The sequence below is a fragment of the Pseudophryne corroboree genome, chromosome 1 (genome assembly GCF_028390025.1).
Source record: "Pseudophryne corroboree isolate aPseCor3 chromosome 1, aPseCor3.hap2, whole genome shotgun sequence".
Lineage (NCBI taxonomy): Eukaryota > Metazoa > Chordata > Amphibia > Anura > Myobatrachidae > Pseudophryne > Pseudophryne corroboree.
Window position 1 is genome coordinate 535951890 of NC_086444.1, and position 21780 is coordinate 535973669.

At 45.6% G+C, this 21780-nt stretch overlaps 1 protein-coding gene across 12 annotated transcripts in view; it reads right to left on the reverse strand.

Moving 5' to 3' along the window:
* Positions 1 to 19866, reverse strand: part of MPDZ (multiple PDZ domain crumbs cell polarity complex component) — a 333366-nt gene extending 313500 nt beyond the window's left edge. For 9 of the 12 annotated variants that reach the window (XM_063914054.1, XM_063914050.1, XM_063914053.1 and 6 more), the window contains exon 1: positions 19447 to 19865. The gene's annotated coding sequence lies outside the window, so the exon portion shown is untranslated. Of the gene's footprint in view, positions 1 to 19446 lie in introns of all 12 variants that reach the window. The other 3 variants (XM_063914044.1, XM_063914045.1, XM_063914055.1) reach the window with 1 other exon arrangement.
* Between the last annotated feature and the right edge of the window lie 1914 nt (positions 19867 to 21780).

Here is a 21780-nt window from a genome sequence, read left to right on the forward strand (position 1 = left end):
AAGTTAATGGAAGCCCTGGACAACAAAATTGCATTCATGTCCTCCTCCCACTCCCGTCCCAAACACTAATTTTTATTTTTTTTCTATAAAAATGTACACTATATCACAAGTATGATGAGCATGCAGCGGGCAATGGCGGCATCGGACTGAGATAGAAATTAGTGGCGGAGGGCTGGGTCAGTTGATGGTGGGCGAGTTTGTAAGCCATTGGCGGTGGCAGCGGGTACCGGCTCAGAGGCAGTAGCGGGCATTGGCTCGGCGGTGGTAGGGGTCATCGGCAGGATTCGGCGGACATTATGGCTGCAGTGCCTCACTAGCCACTGACCTCACCGCACGCCACTGATATACACTTAGCATAATTTGAATGTAAGTATTTGTGGATGCGGCTGAGTTCCTATATATCTGTCATGAACTCGCAACAGGCTGCGCTCGTGAGTTTTTACCGATTTTTGTAAATTTTTATGTTGGTGTGTTACAGTGTTATTCACATTGTCTTGTTGCTGTCGCCTCAGCTGGCGCCAGGTCTACATGGCAACCCCGATGCCAGCGCTTACCGGAAGTCGCAACACTTCCGAACTACCAGTCCTGACAGCGGGGGAACGAGGCGGGCTGGTAAATGACGGCGGGACATCAAATGGTATTTAAAGGTAATGTATGTGTTATATATTTTCATGTATATGCTGCCTGACAATAGATAATAAATACCCGATGTGATTTGTTTATTCTTATATAAGTCCACTGATTTACTCGTTTTTATGTACTACTCATATGGCTTCTGGCACCGTGACTAAAAACATGCAGTGAATGGGAGTGCCAACCTACTTGGATTATAATATTAGATAGATAGATAGATAGATAGATAGATAGATAGATAGATAGATAGATAGATAGATAGATAGATAGATAGATAGATATGAGAGAAAACAAACAAAAATATCCTTCCTGCGCTGAGATTCAGCAGCACTACTGAAAGATCCCCTGTCGGTAGGATCTTAAAAATAAGAATTTACTTACCGATAATTCTATTTCTCGGAGTCCGTAGTGGATGCTGGGGTTCCTGAAAGGACCATGGGGAATAGCGGCTCCGCAGGAGACAGGGCACAAAAAAGTAAAGCTTTACTAGGTCAGGTGGTGTGCACTGGCTCCTCCCCCTATGACCCTCCTCCAGACTCCAGTTAGGTACTGTGCCCGGACGAGCATACACAATAAGGGAGGCATTTTGAATCCCGGGTAAGACTCATACCAGCCACACCAATCACACCGTACAACTTGTGATCTAAACCCAGTTAACAGTATGACAACAGAAAGGGCCTCTTAAAGATGGCTCCTTAACAATAACCCGAATTAGTTAACAATAACTATGTACAAGTATTGCAGATAATCCGCACTTGGGATGGGCGCCCAGCATCCACTACGGACTCCGAGAAATAGAATTATCGGTAAGTAAATTCTTATTTTCTCTATCGTCCTAAGTGGATGCTGGGGTTCCTGAAAGGACCATGGGGATTATACCAAAGCTCCCAAACGGGCGGGAGAGTGCGGATGACTCTGCAGCACCGAATGAGAGAACTCCAGGTCCTCCTTTGCCAGGGTATCAAATTTGTAAAATTTTACAAACGTGTTCTCCCCCGACCACGTAGCTGCTCGGCAGAGTTGTAATGCCGAGACCCCTCGGGCAGCCGCCCAAGATGAGCCCACCTTCCTTGTGGAGTGGGCTTTTACAGTTTTAGGCTGTGGCAGGCCTGCCACAGAATGTGCAAGTTGAATTGTGTTACAAATCCAACGAGCAATCGACTGCTTAGAAGCAGGTGCGCCCAACTTGTTGGGTGCATACAATATAAACAGCGAGTCAGATTTTCTGACTCCAGCCGTCCTTGCAATGTATATTTTTAAGGCTCTGACAACGTCCAACAACTTGGAGTCCTCCAAGTCGCTAGTGGCCGCAGGCACCACAATAGGTTGGTTCAGATGAAATGCTGATACCACTTTAGGGAGAAAATGCGGACGAGTCCGCAGTTCTGCCCTATCCGAATGGAAGATTAGATAAGGACTTTTATAAGATAAAGCCGCCAATTCAGATACTCTCCTGGCAGAGGCCAGGGCTAGTAACATAGTCACTTTCAATGTGAGATATTTCAAATCCACCTTTTTCAATGGTTCAAACCAATGGGATTTGAGGAAATCTAAAACTACATTTAGATCCCACGGTGCCACCGGAGGCCCCACAGGAGGCTGTATATGCAGTACTCCCTTGACAAAAGTCTGGACCTCAGGGACAGAGGCCAATTCTTTTTGGAAGAATATTGACAGGGCCGAAATTTGAACCTTAATGGATCCCAATTTGAGACCCATAGATAATCCTGATTGCAGGAAATGTAGGAAACGACCCAGTTGGAATTCCTCCGTCGGAACCCTCCGATCCTCGCACCACGCTACATATTTTCGCCAAATGCGGTGATAATGTTTCACGGTGACTTCCTTCCGTGCCTTAATCAAGGTAGGAATGACTTCTTCTGGAATGCCTTTCCCTTTTAGGATCTGGCGTTCAACCGCCATGCCGTCAAACGCAGCCGCGGTAAGTCTTGAAAAAGACAGGGACCCTGCTGTAGCAGGTCCCTTCTCAGAGGTAGAGGCCACGGTTCGTCCGTGAGCATCTCTTGAAGTTCCGGATACCAAGTCCTTCTCGGCCAATCCGGAACCACTAGTATTGTTCTTACTCTTCTTTGCCGTATGATCTTCAATACCTTTGGTATGAGCGGCAGAGGAGGAAACACATACACTGACTGGTACACCCAAGGAGTTACCAGTGCGTCCACAGCTATTGCCTGTGGATCTCTTGACCTGGCGCAATATTTGTCCAGTTTCTTGTGGAGGCGAGACGCCATCATGTCTACAATTGGTCTTTCCCAACGGTCTATTAACATGTTGAAGACTTCTGGATGTAGACCCCACTCTCCCGGATGAAGATCGTGTCTGCTGAGGAAGTCTGCTTCCCAGTTGTCCACGCCCGGGATGAACACTGCTGACAGTGCTATCACGTGATTCTCCGCCCAGCGAAGAATCTTGGCAGCTTCTGCCATTGCACTCCTGCTTCTTGTGCCGCCCTGCCTGTTTACATGGGCGACCGCCGTGATGTTGTCCGACTGAATCAACACCGGCTTTCCTTGCAGGAGAAGTTCCGCCTGGCTTAGAGCATTGTAGATTGCTCTTAGTTCCAGAATGTTTATGTGAAGAGACTTTTCCAGACTCGTCCATACTCCCTGGAAGTTTCTTCCTTGTGTGACTGCTCCCCAGCCTCTCAGGCTGGCGTCCGTGGTCACCAGGATCCAATCCTGAATGCCGAATCTGCGGCCTTCTAATAGGTGAGCCTTCTGCAACCACCACAGAAGTGACACCCTTGTCTTTGGTGACAGGGTTATTCGCAGGTGCATCTGCAGATGCGACCCTGACCATTTGTCCAACAGATCCCTTTGGAATATTCTTGCATGGAATCTGCCGAATGGAATTGCTTCGTAAGAAGCCACCATTTTTCCCAGGACTCTTGTGCATTGATGTACTGACACTTTTCCTGGTTTTAGGAGGTTCCTGACCAGATCGGATAACTCCTTGGCTTTTCCCTCTGGAAGGAAAACCTTTTTCTGAACCGTGTCCAGAATCATTCCTAGGAACAGCAGACGAGTTGTCGGGATTAAATGGGATTTTGGAATATTCAGAATCCACCCGTGTTGTCTTAGCACCTCTTGAGATAGTGCTAAAGCTGTCTCCAGCTGTTCTCTGGACCTTGCCCTTATTAGGAGATCGTCCAAGTATGGGATAACTAATACGCCTTTTCTTCGAAGAAGAATCATCATCTCGGCCATTACCTTGGTAAAGACCCGAGGCGCCGTGGACAATCCGAACGGCAGCGTCTGAAACTGATAGTGACAGTTTTGAACAATGAACCTGAGGTACCCCTGGTGTGCGGGGTAAATCGGAACGTGCAGATACGCATCCTTGATGTCCAAGGATACCATAAAGTCCCCTTCTTCCAGGTTCGCTATCACTGCTCTGAGTGACTCCATCTTGAACTTGAACTTTTTTATGTAGAGGTTCAAGGACTTCAGATTTAGAATAGGCCTTACCGAGCCATCCGGCTTCGGTACCACAAATAGAGTGGAATAATACCCCTTTCCTTGTTGTAATAGGGGTACTTTGACTATCACCTGCTGAGCGTACAGCTTGTGAATGGCTTCCAACACCCTCTCCCTTTCGGAAGAGACGGTTGGTAAGGCAGACTTCAGGAAACGATGAGGAGGATCCGTCTCTAATTCCAACCTGTACCCCTGAGATATTATCTGCAGGATCCAGGGGTCTACCTGCGAGTGAGCCCACTGCGCGCTGTAATTTTTGAGACGGCCCCCCACTGTCCCCGAGTCCGCTTGAGAGGCCCCAGCGTCATGCTGAGGTTTTTGCAGGAGCCGGGGAGGGCTTCTGTTCCTGGGAAGGAGCTGCCTGTTGGTGTCTCTTCCCTCTTCCTCTGCCTCGTGGCAGGTACGACAAGCCCTTTGCTCTCTTATTTTTGTAGGAGCGAAAAGGCTGCGGTTGAAAGGTCGGTGCCTTTCTCTGTTGGGGAGTGACTTGAGGTAAAAAAGTGGATTTCCCGGCAGTAGCCGTGGCCACCAAGTCTGATAGACCAACTCCAAATAACTCCTCCCCTTTATACGGCAAAACCTCCATGTGACGTTTTGAATCCGCATCGCCTGTCCACTGTCGTGTCCATAAGGCTCTTCTGGCTGAAATGGACATAGCACTCACCCGAGATGCCAGTGTGCAAATATCCCTCTGTGCATCACGCATATAGATAAATGCATCCTTTATTTGTTCTAACGACAGTAAAACATTGTCCCTATCTAGGGTATCAATATTTTCAATCAGGGATTCTGACCAAACTACTCCAGCACTGCACATCCAGGCAGTTGCTATAGCTGGTCGTAGTATAACACCTGCATGTGTGTATATATTCTTTTGAATAACTTCCATCTTTCTATCTGATGGATCCTTAAGTGCGGCCGTCTCAGGAGAGGGTAACGCCACTTGTTTGGATAAGCGTGTGAGCGCCTTGTCCACCTTAGGGGGTGTTTCCCAGCGCGCCCTAACCTCTGGCGGGAAAGGGTATAATGCCAATAACTTTTTTGAAATTATCAACTTTTTATCAGGAGCAACCCACGCTTCATCACACACGTCATTTAATTCTTCTGATTCAGGAAAAACTGTTTGTAGTTTTTTCACACCATACATAATACCCTGTTTTACGGTATCTGTAGTATCAGCTAAATGTAACGTCTCCTTCATTGCCAAAATCATATAACGTGTGGCCCTACTGGAAAATACGTTTGAATTTCTACCGTCGTCACTGGAATCAGTGCCCGTGTCTGGGTCTGTGTCGACCGACTGAGGCAAAGGGCGTTTTACAGCCCCTGACGGTGTTTGAGGCGCCTGGACAGGCATTAATTGATTGTCCGGCCGCCTCATGTCCTCAACTGACTGTTTAAGGGAAGATAAACCATCACGTAATTCCACAAATAAAGGCATCCATTCTGGTGTCGACCCCCTGGGGGGTGACATCTGCATATTTGGCAATTGCTCCGCCTCCACACCAATATCGTCCTCATACATGTCGACACCACGTACCGACACACACCGCAAACTCACAGGGAATGCTCTAATGAAGACAGGACCCACTAGCCCTTTTGGGGAGACAGAGGGAGAGTCTGCCAGCACACACCACAAAGCGCTATATATACAAGGGATATCCTTATATTAAGTGCTCCCTTATAGCTGCTTTAATATATATATATATAGCCATTAATGTGCCCCCCCTCTCTGTTTTACCCTGTTTCTGTAGTGCAGTGCAGGGGAGAGACCTGGGAGCCGTTCTGACCAGCGGAGCTGTGACAGAAAATGGCGCCGTGTGCTGAGGAGATAGGCCCCGCCCCTTTTTCGGCGGGTTCTTCTCCCGCTATTTTTCCAGTCAGGCAGGGGTTAAATATCTCCATATAGCCCCTATGGGCTATATGTGAGGTATTTTTAGCCTTGTATAAGGTTTATATTTGCCTCTCAGAGCGCCCCCCCCCAGCGCTCTGCACCCTCAGTGACTGCCCAGTGAAGTGTGCTGAGAGGAAAATGGCGCACAGCTGCAGTGCTGTGCGCTACCTTATGAAGACTGAGGAGTCTTCAGCCGCCGGTTTCCGGACCTCTTCACGCTTCAGCATCTGCAAGGGGGTCGGCGGCGCGGCTCCGGGACCGGACTCCACGGCTGGGCCTGTGTTCGATCCCTCTGGAGCTAATGGTGTCCAGTAGCCAAGCAGCAAATCCACTCTGCATGCAGGTGAGTTTACTACTTTCCCCCTAAGTCCCACGTTGCAGTGATCCTGTTGCCAGCAGGACTCACTGTAAAGAAAAAAACCTAAACTAAACTTTCTCTAAGCAGCTCTTTAGGAGAGCCACCTAGATTGCACCCTTCTCGTTCGGGCACAAAATCTAACTGGAGTCTGGAGGAGGGTCATAGGGGGAGGAGCCAGTGCACACCACCTGACCTAGTAAAGCTTTACTTTTTTGTGCCCTGTCTCCTGCGGAGCCGCTATTCCCCATGGTCCTTTCAGGAACCCCAGCATCCACTTAGGACGATAGAGAAAATAGAAACAAACAACAAGTGGATACAGAGTGCGCTAATATTACAACTGGTTGAGAATTGATCAGTTCCAGATTCAAGGGCGGGACTCCTCTTGAGTTCTTTTCCCTTAGGGAATTCCTGATTGGGGCCTATAGAGAAACCCTCTCATCAAAGAAATCACCCGACAAAAATTCAGTTTAGTTACAGGAATTCTTTATATAAAACATTATTTAATCCATAGTCATGAAATTGACATAATATAAAACATAATAAAATTACATATAGATTATCTCCTTTCCTGGATGCTGCAAACATACACTCAGTCGGTGTGCTGAATCAATACTATATTCAAGTGTTAATCACTGGATTGTTATCTTATACCACTGGTCCTGTATGCAATTCAGTTTTTCAAGCCGTGTCAGGAGGAGGTTTCAGACCTTATTTTTTCGGTTTTAACCTTTTTGATCCTGGTTGTTGTCAGCCATTATGGATCTTCTATTCCTTTAAATGGTGGCGTACTGTTCATTTTATTTCTCAGGGTTTCAGTTAGCCAATACCTTTATTGTCTCAAATGAGAACTATTTCTCGGATCTAAAAACTTCTGTGAGATATATTGAATTCCAGCAGATCACGCTTATTTTACAAATATTCCTAGTGGGATTTATTACATCTTAAAACTTCTAGATTCATATGCGTTACACTGGATTCCAGTAGATTACGTTTGCAGTATAAAGCATTCCTTGTGGAATTTATTTAATTTTAGACATATTTTACCCCTGAAGAAGTCCGAGTGGACGAAACGCATAGGGTTTATCAATTATTGTACACTATCCCTTTGCCTTGATTATTCCTCCAAGAGCTCACACCGTTAAGGTGAGGAGGATTATCTTGTAACATCTAAAGCATTTCGGTGTGTGTCCAAATAATTGTCATGTCATTTTATTATGTTTTATATTATGTCAATTTCATGACTATGGATTAAAGAATATTGTATATAAATAATTCCTGTAACTAAACTGTGAATTTTTGTCGGGTGATTTCTTTGGTGAGAGGGTTTCTCTATAGGCCCCAATCAGGAATTCCCTAAGGGGAAAAGAACTCAAGAGGAGTCCCGCCCTTGAATCTGGAACTGATCAATTCTCAACCAGTTGTAATATTAGCGCACTCTGTATCCACTTGTTGTTATATATATATATATATATATATATATATATATATATATATATATATATATATATATATATATACACACACACACACACATATACATATAGACACATACATATACACACACAAACACATACGCTGTGAGGCACAGTGGATTCATAGATTGGGTACTCTAGCACCCAAGGGTCTCAATGAAAGTATGGGACTCCATTGTTTCATTTAATCTGTACTAGATTTAATTTTTTATATGTGCCGAAGTTATATGATAAAGCTCCACGACCATGATGTTCTGATTACAGTCAGCTACGCAGTAGAGCCGCTTCTGCAAAGTTTGACCTGCCGGCAGTGCTTGTTATATTCATTACATTGCTATAAGTAACGATGCATCATTCAGTAGGTTGTTTATATATTTATGTTATATTAGAACAAATATGTTTCAAGCTGATTAATGTTATCTTATGTGTATCTGTTTGTTCTAATATTGTTGCACTACTTTGTATTTGTAAATGTTTCCAGATACCCAGCTAACAGGCTCCGGTTAGTGACAGCCAGGGGGCGGCTTCCGAATATATCCTGAAGGCGGGGACTGGGCGTGGTGTTGGTGATGGTATTAAAGGTCAGTCTGATTATTGTTCGCTATATATCCTGACGACGAGAAATAGATCTCGAAACGTTTAACTATTCACCTGCTCTTTGTATCATTGTATCGAGTGCCACCTTCTACACTGTGTGTATGTGTATATATATATATATATATATATATATATATATATATATACACACACACACACACACACATACATACATACATACATATATACATACATAGTCAGGTCCATAAATATTGGGACATCGGCACAATTCTCATATTTTGGGCTCGATACACCGCCGCAATGGATTTGAAATGAAACAAACAAGATGTGCTTTAACTGCAGACTTTCCGCTTTAATTTGAGGGTATTTACATCCAAATCAGGTGAACGGTGTAGGAATTACAACTGTTTCTATATGTGCCTCCCACTTTTTAAGGGACCCAATGTAATGGGACAATCGACTCAAAAGCTACAGGAGTGGGCTATTCCCTCGTTATTTCATCATCAATTAAGCAGGTAAAAGGTCTGGAGTAGATTCCAGGTGTGACATTTGCATTTGGAATCCGCTGCTGTTGACTCTCAATATGAGATCCAAAGAGCTGCTACTATCAGCAAAGCAAGTCATCATTAGGCTGAAAAATCAAAACAAACCAATCAGAGAGATAGCAGAAACATAAGGTGTGGTCAAATCAACTGTTTGGAACATTCTTAAAAAGAAAGTGTGCACCGGAGAGCTCAGCAACACCAAAAGACCCGGAAGACCACGGAAAACATCTGTGGTGGATGACAGAAGAATTATTTCCCTGGTGAAGAAAAACCCCTTGGCAACAGTTGCCCAGATCAAGAACAGTCTCCAGGAGGTAAGTGTATATGTGTCAAAGTCAACAATCAAGAGAAGACTTCACAAGAGTGAATATAGAGGGTTCACCACAAGTTGTAAACCATTGGTGAGCCACAAAAACAGGAAATCCAGATTAGAGTTTGCCAAACAACATCTAAAAAAGCCTTTACAGTTCTAGAACAACATCCTATGGACAGATGAGACAAAGATCAACTTGTACCAGAGTGATGGGAAGAGAAGAATATGGAGAAGGAAAGGAACTGTTCATGATCCAAAACATACCACCTCATCAGTGAAGCATGGTGGTGGTAGTGTTATGGTGTGGGCATGTATGGCTGCCAATGGAACTGGTTCCCTTATATTTATTGATAATGTGACTGCTGACAAAAGCAGCAGGATGAATTCTGAAGTGTTTCGGGCAATATTATCTGCTCATATTCAGTTAAATGCTTCAGAACTCATTGGACGGCGCTTCACAGTGCAGATGGACAATGACCCGAAGTATACTGCGAAAGCAACCAAAGAGTTTTTTTTAAGGCAAATAAGTGGAATGTTATGCAATGGCCAAGTCAATCACCTGACCTGAATCCGATTGAGCATGCATTTCACTTGATGAAGACAAAACTGAAGGGAAAATGCCCCAAGAACAAGCAGGAACTGAAGACATTTGCAGTAGAGGCCTGGCAGAACATCACCAGGGATGAAACCCAGCGTCTGGTGATGTCTATGCGTTCCAGACTTCAGGCTGTAATTGACTGCAAAGTCTTTGCATCAAAGTATTAAAAAGTGAAAGTTTGATTTAGGATTGTTTAGTTTGTCCCATTACTTTTGGTCCCTTAAAAAGTGGGAGGCACATATAGAAACCATTGTAGTTCCTACACCGTCCATCTGATTTGGATGTAAATACCCTCAAATTAAAGCAGAAAGTCTGCAGTTAAAGCACATCTTGTTTGTTTCATTTCAAAACCACTGTGGTGGTGTACAGAGCCCAAAATATGAGAATTGTGTCGATGTCCCAATATTTATTGACGTGTGTGTGTGTGTGTGTGTGTGTGTGTGTATGTATATATATATAAGTTGTTCCGATGAAAACAAAAAGAATCATCTAGCCCTTATCAGCCAGGTGTGCCGCCCCTAGGCACTTGCCTCGTGTGCCTAGTGGGAAGTCCGCTACTGGTAAAAGGGGTATTACAGAGCTATATTATGTACTGTACACGCAATGGGGTGAATTCAATAGTTTTTTGCACGTTACATATATAATGGGAGCCCGATGTTTTGCCAATGGGCACAAGTGCCGTGGGTGCCCATTGCTTATCAATCCTAAATGCACAGGGTTTAGCCACATAAATTGGTTGCCAAAAATGCTGTTTGAGCCTCCGAAAGTCTGACTTTGTATGCATTTTTGCTCACCCCCAGTGAGATGACAGCAGAAATAATGGACGTCTGTGGCCCTCATGTCCAATTTGCAAAACAATTGAATAGCTCTGCCTATCATTTACGGATACAAAAAAAAAACCAATTGATTTCCCCCCAATGAAAAATAGACTTTGAGTTCTCTGTTTCAAACTAATATTACTCAATGTACAACGCAATCAGCATGTGTGTGATAGAGAGTACTCCTTGACAGAGACCGACCGTTACACAGACGCCATGTATGAGAGGAAAGCCATCATCAACAATGTCTCAGGAAATGAAGCAGGAATCAGTGGAGGTCGCCACCAAAGCCCTGGAGAAATACTGTATAACATTTAGAAGGACGCAGCCATGTTTATCAAAAAGAAATTTGACAAGAAGTAACATCCTACATGGCTCTGAATTTCAGCAGCTATGTCACACGAGACCAAACACTTTATTTTTTTTCTACCTTGGTCAAGTTGCAATTCTCCTGTTTTAATCTGGCTAGATCAATGCAAAGAACACTATTTTGACTATTGACCTTTATTTATATAGAGTCAATAAAATAGGCAGTGCTTTATTAATGTTTAAACAATGACATACCCAGAACACAAATACAAAGTAGGGTTAATTTAGGGTAAGATGTCAATTAAACTAACATTACTGTATATTGCAGAGCAATATTCCCTGAGACATAACGTTAAAAAAAAAAATAATAATAATAAAAAAAAAATATATATATATATATATATATATATATATATATATATGTAATATCTAGCTTCATCCTATACATCTGTTGCAAGCTGGTTGGGCAAGGGATGGCCCTCTGTACCCCTGGCACCGATGATTAGAAAACTATGCGATAGCCTGCCATTGATGGTTGCTGCTATAGACAGAAACAGAATCAGTAGGCAAACGTTTCCTCTGCGCATGCGCGGCCGCCAGTCAGGGGTGTATCTACCCATTGGCCAGGATGGCACTCGCCAGGGGCGCCAGGCAAGGAGGTGGCGCTGACTGGCAGTGCCACCTGCGGCCAAAGGGTAGAAAAGTAGTAATATCAGACTCTACCTGGTGAGAGTCTGTTACTGCTGAAGCGGTGCCGGTGTCCGGCAGCACAGCACTTGTAATCATATTCAAAATAATCTACAGCTCCCAGCAGCCCTTGTTGCTGGGAGCTCCCGGCAGCAAGGGCTGCTGGGAACTGTAGTTTATTTTGAGTCTGATTACAAGTGTGGTGCTGCCGGACACTAGTCTGATCACTAGTGCAGTGTGGTGCTGACGGACACCAGCACCGCGCCGGCAGTAACAGACTCTCACCAGGTACACAGCAATTGTTATATAGCACAGTGCTATAGATCTATTTGTTGTTGAAGATAATAAAATAGTGGCAGTGTTTGGGAGAAGGGACTGTAGTTCCTGGAACACTACACGATTTTCATGCGTGTTAGATGTAAGGAAGTAGTAAGTAAGCGAAAACTTTAACTTGGGTGTAATAAAGAAAATACATACCTTACCTATTTCAAGGCCATGTTCAAAGAAATGTAGATCAGTTAATTGTATAATTGATCATTTTATCTTGGAAGTGATGGCACCCTGATGTTTTTTCTAAGAGGAAGCACTTCTACCATCCAACTAATGGTATTTGGTTAATGGCTGGGTCCATTTAAGGCTCATCTCACAGCATATCATTAGCATTTCATTCGGGATGCAGTCAAGATGCCGGCATTTGGCATCCCGGCGGTCGGAAAGCTGATGCCAGCATCCCGAAACTGCTCAGAATGCTGATGCTGGCATCCCAACATAGATAGCGATGCAGAATGCCAAAATCCGGATCGAGTTGGTGCCAAAGTCTCCACTGGCAAGCCACGTGGGAGGGTTAAGGTTAGGCTGCGGGGGTGGTAGGGTTAGTCTGCAGGGAGGGAGATTAGGATGGGTGGGTTAGGGTTAGACACCACTGAAGAGGCTTGGGGGGGGGGTTACGGTCAGGGTTTGGGAAGGGTGGGTTAGGGTTGGGGGGAGGGATGGTATAACGTGAATATGAGACACTACTGTCCGGTGTAATGTGAAAAAGGAACACTGCTGTGTGGCATAATTTGATTTGGAAGTACTATTGTGTCCACGCCCTTCCCCCATAAAACCATGCCCCATTTCCAATACTCACACCTTATTTCAAATGTGTGTAGGGGGGGCGTGGCGCCAGCCCCTTACTTTGCCAGGGGCACTTGGACCCCTAGATACACCCCTGCCGCCAATGTCCGGGTCTGGTTGCGTTGCTGTGCTCAGTGATCTGATACGAGTCAGCAATATGGGGGGGGGGACTAGACTGCCCGTCAGTGAGTCAGGCCAGCCCAGCGCTCATCACCACTGATGACATTAACTACAGTAGTAAACTGGCTGTCTGCATGTGTTGGCCAGCCAGAGGTGCAGGGCTGCTGGCTTACAGCCAGTAGCTCATCTGCATGCACTGCAGTGCCATTATGAATGATTTTTTTTCATGACTATCTACATCAGCCCCGTGGCTAATATCGATGGCAGGCCACCATCTGCATCACAACTATCGACGATAACCATCAGGCACTAGGTGCAGACCATCAATGGTTTAGAACCATCGATGGTAATCCCTAGGGTGGGCTTCATGATCTCACCCTGTGAGGACCAGCTTTTGACATCAGGCTGGGCTTTGAGATGCTCCCCGTCACCAGCAGTTTTTCTGAGGGACACGGGACTCTGGAACCGGACCACCTATCTGCCTCACCTCAGACTCAGATGTTGTGGCCTGTTAGACCTTATCCGACTGCATCCGCTGCTGATGAGGCCCAACCTGAGCAAATTACTTTCAGGGCGGGACCCTGCGAGGACTAGCACCGGTAGGCAAGTTGCTTGGGCTGTTTAGTGCCACTCTTTCCTGATGGAGCGATCTGCCTGTGGCCGCAATCTTGCCACCTCCACATGGGGACTCTAGCTTGTGTCAGCTGCCCAGGATTCACTGTGGTTACCACACTGCTTACTGCCGCTTCCCCAGGGCCAACCAATGGCATTACCCTCCAGATGTCAGCTGAGTATATCAGTGGCTGCATCTGGCATCACAGTCCCCTAAATGACTTGGACCACCGCTATTGCCATGGGTCATGAATTTTGCCCTCGTCCACCCTGCAACATGGGGCTTTCACATTGATTCCACAGCATAAGTAGAGCTAACAGTTTTCAATACACTGACAAATGTAAAAGTTTACGCTGCTCAGGTATGGAACAAAGCCTATTAGGAATTCCAAGACATTTGCGGCTTTTAGTTAAGTTTTTACTCTGAATTAGGAATATCACATAATGGCGAACCTGCAGATAAGATAGGGAGATCCAACCTCTCTCTAAGCTGGTGAAAACTATGTATTACTTTGCTGTTCACTGTTTCTGTACCATGTTTTTTTTTACCTTGTACATTTGGCCCCACTGTATGCTATATAGGTATGCTGTACCTCCACTGGTTGCACACACTGCCAGCAGCCACCTACGCAGAGCAACCCCAATGGTTGCCTCAGATGATTACCCTGTGGGCTGAGTGACCTTCACATGGATCTGTTCATACAGGGTATATCATACCATTACACACGTCAGTTTTAACATATATTCCTTGGGTCCTTGTATGGCTTATCTCCTACAGCATAACCTTCGTAGTGCGCCCAACATGGCTGCCTCACCTGGTACACTCGTGGATGGGATGAAAAATTACGGTTATGTTGGGACACTACACCTAGTGCTAGGACGCTGTAACCACCCATTTGGTGTCATCTTTTGTGGGCGTGACCTATTTCACACAAGATACTACAACATGGGGGTAATTCCAAGTTGATCGCAGCAGGAACATTTTTAGCAGTTGGGCAAAACCATGTGCAATGCAGGTGGGGGGGCAGATATAACATTTGCAGAGAGAGTTAGATTTGGGTGGGTTATTTTGTTTCTGTGCAGGGTAAATACTGGCTGCTTTATTTTTACACTGCAAATTAGATTGCAGATTGAACACACCACACCCAAATCTAACTCTCTCTGCACATGTTAAATCTGCCTCCCCTGCGGTGCACATGGTTTTTCCCAACTGCTAAAAATTTTCCTGCTGCGATCAACTTGGAATTACCCCCATAGTGCGCCCAAGATGGCTGCCTCGCCTAGTACCTTGCGTGGGTGGAATATATAATTTGTAGAAATTAACCAAAATGTCTACACCAACCAACCCTGCAGTATGCGTCTTGTGCTCTCTAGGTTTTGTTGTTCTTAATTGTTTCTCTATTTGAATGCCTTTCTACAATGTACCAACAACTATGTTTTTGTTGTATGTAGAACGACTGAGCTCTGCTGGAGAAAAGCACAAAATAAATAAGATTATTATTATCTTTAGAAAAAAATTTTTAATGACCCATGTAAAAGTAGTTGGGAGAAGGCACAAAAGAGATGCAATATAGAATTCTATGTTTTTATTTAAGTGACTCGGGAATTTAGGTTATCTTAGGAATGTTTGTGCAAATTCCATAGACATGCCATTTTACCCTTTATCATGCCTCATGTAAAACCAACATACGTTACTCCAACTATTCTTTCATTACATATTATTTATGGCTGCTAATGCATTAAAGTTAAATAACAGATTGTCAGCTACTGTATAATAAATTCCCTAGAAAGTTTCATACTGCTGTTTAAGGCAGCAATACCACTTAGCCTTTTATTAATTTAACCAGCAAATAATGGGGCAGATGTATTAAGCCTGGAGACGGCATAAGGAAGTGATAAACCAGTGATAACTGCAAGGTGATAACTGCACCAATCAGCTTCTAACTGTTAATTTACATATTGGAGCTGATTGGCTGGTGCGTGTATCATTTGCACTTATCACTGGTTTATCACTTCCTTATGCCGTCTCCAGGTTCATACATCTGCCCCTATGCCCCTTCAGTTGCAGTTTTGCAAATTTAGCAAAACTGCTACTGCGTGTGATCGCTTGCTGGGGGCTGCCCAGCACAGGCCAAGGGGGCCCAGCATGCTAATGGCGGCCAGCGATGCGATCGCAGTTCAATTGCGATTGCATCGCTAAATAAGTGAAGCCCCTCTGCAAAGGAACGTCCAGCTGGCATTTTATCCGCCCCCGTTTCCGATGCCACGCCTGCCAATGCAGAGCTGCCACCCCGTAATGTAACTTTGCCACTCCTGAACGCCACACTAAAGCCTCTGCCTGTCAATCAGGCAGAAGCATTCACATCAATGCGATCGCATTGGCCGCCGCATGCGCAAATCGTGACAGGCGCATGCGCACTGCAGCTAAAACCGGCACAATGCATTTGCACCGCTTTAGCGGGCCAAGCTGAATCAGATTCTTTGTACCTTTCACAAATGCACTGGATCATTTATCTTAGCTTCCACTTACAAATAAATATCTCTATGGAATGCAAACAAGTATGCCAGTCACACGTACTCACAAATTCTTGATGGCAGAGAAGGGAGGATTTCAGTGCACAGAGCAGATGGAGCTGAGAACGACATTCCAAAGCCTCTCTGCTCACCACATCAGGTGTCATGTGACTGTGGTTGCCTGGCATGGTGATTTACGTTATACAATTTATTTATTTTTTACGAATTGCGCTGTCAAATTCAATCTATACTTTGGTAATAACTGTACCAAAAAAAGACTTAACAGCTTAACTGGCATGATCATATGGGGTACACCAAAAGCCAGTTAGGCTTTCACTGACCATGCCCTTCTTGCCGAGCCCACCATGTTGTCTAGATTGCATCAGTCTACTTCTAGGTATCCTGGGTTTTCTGGCTTGCCATGAAAATTTAGTGAAGGCTGCTATGCAGATTTTGATAACTTTTCAGGAAAGAGCTATAGGGACTGCTGAGATCAGTTGCAGCAGGAGTCTGATGATCAGTCCAATTGACAAATGTTTCGCTCTGCCTGATGCATTCATATCACTGTGGGGTGACCTCTTGTGTGTGTGTACCAGGGCCGTTTCTAGCCAATTTGGCTCCCAGTGCGAGATTTAAAAATGTGCACCCCCCCCCCCATTCACATAAACAAAAATATACGTATAAAAAGTAAAAGCATGCGCGTGCGCTCCCGGCAAGGGCGTGGTCTCGTTTAAATGGGCGTGGCTTCATGAAAATGGGCGTGGCCTCATCTGATCTCATCATCACGGCCACCACAGGGAAAAAAAAATCCCCATTTTACACATTGCGGCAGGCAAGAGTCCCCATTTTACACAGTACGGCAGGCAAGAGTCCCCATTTTACACATTGCAGCAGGCAAGAGTCCCCATTTTACACAGTACGGCAGGCACGTGTCCCCATTTTACACAGTACGGCAGGCACGTGTCCCCATTTTACACAGTACGGCAGGCACGTGTCCCCATTTTACACAGTACGGCAGGCACGTGTCCCCATTTTACACATTGCGGCAGGCACGTGTCCCCATTTTACACAGTACAGCAGACAAGTGTCCCCATTTTACACAGTACAGCAGGCAAGTGTCCCCATTTTACACAGTACGGCAGGCAAGTGTCCCCATTTTACACAGTACGGCAGGCAAGTGTCCCCATTTTATACAGTACAGCAGGCAAGTGTCCCCATTTTATACAGTACAGCAGGAAAGTGTCCCCATTTTACACAGTACGGCAGGCAAGTGTCCCCATTCTATACAGTGTGGCAGGCAAGTGTCAAGTGGGGGGGGGGGGGGGAGGTAGAGGGAGGGGGGGAGAGATATATTCAACTACTTACATATCAAGAGGCTCCTCCCGCTCCTGAGAGCGGGCCGCCTCTCCTTCCTTGCGCTGGCCGCCGGCACCTCCTCTTTTCAGCTTGGCTCCCCCTCCTCTTCCCGGGTACTCCTGCTCGGGGGCGAAGTTTCGCTGAATGACGCAGTTGCTTCGTGACGTCACAATGCAACCGCGTCATTCCGCGAAACTCCACCCCCCGAGCAGGAGTATTCGGGAAGAGGTACCCGGGGGTACTCAGGGACCCGCAAAGTGCCGCGGCGGGCGCCCCATGCGGTTGCACAGCTCGCCCGCCGCAAGAAACGGCACTGGTGTGTATATATATATATATATAAAATAAATAAAATGTATAAGTACGGTAAGGGAGATATTAAAATAGACACGGGATGGGATGGGAGATAAATCAATGCCACTTGAGGGGTTGAGGATAATAATTAAAAGATGTTATTTGCCTAATTATCTGATAAAGAAGAATTTCTGATAAAGTTTTGGTGAAAAGATGTCAGTTAATTTGTTAAAAAAATAAACAAATAACCTGCTTTTTGTAATGCTCACTCCATACAAGTAATGAATTAGAATGGTGTTAGCCTGAGGCATACAGAACTGCTCTTTTATTGGTAAATAGCTATCAACCTGCAAACACTACTTGTATTTATGGCATCAGTTGACAAAAATACTGTACTTGAACTTTTAAGACTTATAACTAGTGTAGATGTAGTAATATAACTAGTGTACATGCAATCAACTAAGGGCCTATTTATCAACGAGTGATAAAACTTGTTGCCTCTGATAAATGGTGCTCCAGCCAATCAGCTCCCAACTGTCATTTGACAGTTATGAGCTGACTGGCTGGAGCACCATTTATCAGATGCAACAAGTTTTAACAAACTTTGATAAATAAGCCTTTAAATTGTAACTTTAGCAGGCAGAACAAAATGATTACTTTATACCTAAGCAGAGATTTGTTACATTTGTTTACAGGTTAAACAAAACAGCATGCATGAGACAAATTACAAGAAACACACTACCAACATACTGAAATTAAACAGGTATTCAGAGAGCAGGTTTCAGAATAAATATAAACTTCTAAACATAGAACACTTGATTCGGTAATAGGCTTTAATGCCAAAGGTCATTAACTCACACTTACTGTAGATAATACAAGGTAAAAGGAAAAAGAAGACAACAGCATAATGAAACCTTTTTTTCAAGTTTGCAGTGACGTTAGGTAGAAAGGAAATATACAAGAGTAGCCGATAACCATCATCAGTGATGCTAAGTAAATACAATGTTTAAACTAATTCTATTATTTTTACTTAAGATAAAGAACTTTCTGCTGACCATTGCAGCAGCTGATGTTTATGTTTGATTCATTATAGCTCAGTGATTACAGGCAGCTCTTCAATCTCCTCTCTGTTTGCCCAAGCTCTTATCACTCAAACAGCTATATAAACATTTCCGTAATCTAGAATCTTTGTTTACTGAGCAAATAAAACAACTTCATCCCTTAAAAGTCATTATGTATCAGTGGCTTCTTCTAGGAATCTAAAACAGTTAATATTAACTAAGGAGTGTAAAATAGTAACACAAAAATAAAAATGCAAAAAAATGTGCAAGTACTGTAACAAGATAGATAGATAGATAGATAGATAGATAGATAGATAGATAGAAGGCATGTAATGATCTTGTGATACTGGAATATCCATGTACAAGTGAAAACACATACATGGTGAAGCATACACATTACAGGAGCCTGTTACACCAATGCATAATTAATATTATGAGTGTGTCAGACAGCGATGCTGAGCACTGACCACACATTGCAATGTGCAGACCAAGAGAAACAGTAGTGTGAGTGTAACCAGTGATCCAATACTCACTAACCCCCTACCCCTGACCGGGCAGATGCTGATTCCCCAGTTTGTGCTGCATGTAAGGCAGCAGCAGGTAACTAACTGTACACACACACAACTGCAACTGATAACTGTATACACACACACACACACACACACACACAGCCGCCCACAGCAATGATGGCCACCTGTTGGTAGGATCGGTGCGGCTGTATCAGGGACCTCCCCTCCTTCTGCCTGCTGCTGTCACCGGGAGCATCGGGGTGAGGATGGGGACACAAACCGGGGACAGCCGGAGGCCGCTTGCGGTTCACGCTTCGTGACGTCACTCCGCTGCCAGCGCTCTGACGTCATGTGAATTGGGGGCCGGCCAGCAGCAGCAGCCGAGCCTGATCCTGGGAAGGTGGGGGGGAGCAGCGGGGAACAAAGGACGGAGCCGGGAGGAGGGGGCGGCGGGGATGCGCTCTAGCTGTCTCGCTGCTGACAAAGTTGGAAATAAAACAGCAGCAGCACATATTACAGGCAGGCTAGATAGTGAGGGCAGGGCGTGTGCTGCTGCTGGCCACATCTAGAGGAATCTCACACACTCCTACATCCCAGTGTTGTGAGATGCGTCTGATACACAGATGCAGCAGAACTGGGCTGGCACGTATTCAGAGTAGTCAGGAGGGTGCTCTGATTCTGTTCAAAACTCATTGCATGGGGGGTGGGGGAGAGATCTAGCACTGACAGCAAAAGAATTGTGAACTTTTACCCTAACGGCGAATATTTCCCTGGAATGTGTTACTATAACCTGGCCCGGACAGCTTGTCTGTTGTTACTCCGTTTACTGGTTGTTGCTGCAATAGCGTTACTTTCAGGTTTGTGGCCCAGCAGATGTAGTGCGGACAGGGCCGGCCCGAGCTTACATTTTTGGTAAGCGAATTTAGAATTTAGCGCCCCTTGATGGGATCAAATTTTAAAAGAGGTGTGGTCTCACACTGAAGGGGCGTGGCCACACAATAGTACCCCCAGGGGTCCAGGGAGATTGACAGTGACAGGGAGAAAGTGCGTGACTGGGTGGCAGAGGTGATGGAGATAGTGGGTGACTGAGGAGGTTGGGGTCAAGGGAGATAGTGGGTGACAAGGAGATAGTGGGTGCCATGTGCCCACAGTGCTAGATATGCCCCCACAGTGCCAGATACAGATATATGCCCCCACAGTGCCACATATACCTCCACAGTGCCAGATATGCCCCCACCTTACCACATATGACCCCACAGTGCTAGCTATGCCCCCACAGTGCCACATATGACCCCACAGTGCCAGATATGCCCCCACAGTGCCATGTGCCCACAGTGCTAGCTATGCCCCCACAGTGCCACATATGCCCCCACAGTGCTCTCCTCGCCTGTTGTGGATGGGCGGCGGATCGCGATCGACTGGTCGCAGGTCCCCGATTGACCAGTCGATCGCGATCAACTGTTTGGCCACCCCTGTGGCTGCCGGCGCCTTCAACACTGTGGCGCCTTACCCGTGCGCGTAACGGGCGGCCCAGCCCTGAATGCGGATGCATACTGTACCTTCCAACATGACCCTTTCCAGGAGGGGCAAAATGCTCTGTTCCTGGGCTTCCCTTTTAATCTGATTGCCATCACCCATAGTGAATCCTCTTTCTCTGACGTCCTAAGTGGATGCTGGGGACTCCGTCAGGACCATGGGGAATAGCGGCTCCGCAGGAGACAGGGCACAAAACTAAAGCTTTAGGATCAGGTGGTGTGTACTGGCTCCTCCCCCTATGACCCTCCTCCAAGCCTCAGTTAGGTTTTTGTGCCCGTCCGAGCAGGGTGCAATCTAGGTGGCTCTCTTAAGGAGCTGCTTAGAAAAAGTTTTTAGGTTTTTTATTTTCAGTGAGTCCTGCTGGCAACAGGCTCACTGCATCGAGGGACTTAGGGGAGAGAAGTTCAACTCACCTGCGTTCAGGATGGATTGGCTTCTTAGGCTACTGGACACCATTAGCTCCAGAGGGAGTCGGAACACAGGTCTCACCCTGGGGTTCGTCCCGGAGCCGCGCCGCCGACCCCCCTTGCAGATGCTGAAGATTGAAGGTCCAGAAACCGGCGGCAGAAGGCTCTTCAGTCTTCTTGAAGGTAGCGCACAGCACTGCAGCTGTGCGCCATTGTTTGTCACACACTTCTCACCAATGGTCACGGAGGGTGCAGGGCGCTGCTGGGGGCGCCCTGGGCAGCAATGTAAATACCTTTTATGGCTAAAAAATACATCACATATAGCCCTTGAGGCTATATGGATGTATTTAACCCCTGCCAGATATTACAAACTACGGGAGAAAAGCCCGCCGGAATAGGGGGCGGGGCTTATTCTCCTCAGCACACAGCGCCATTTTCCTGCTCAGCTCCGCTGTGAGGAAGGCTCCCAGGACTCTCCCCTGCACTGCACTACAGAAACAGGGTAAAACAGAGAGGGGGGGCACTTTTTTTGGCGATATTACTATATTTAAGCTGCTATAAGGATACAACACTTAT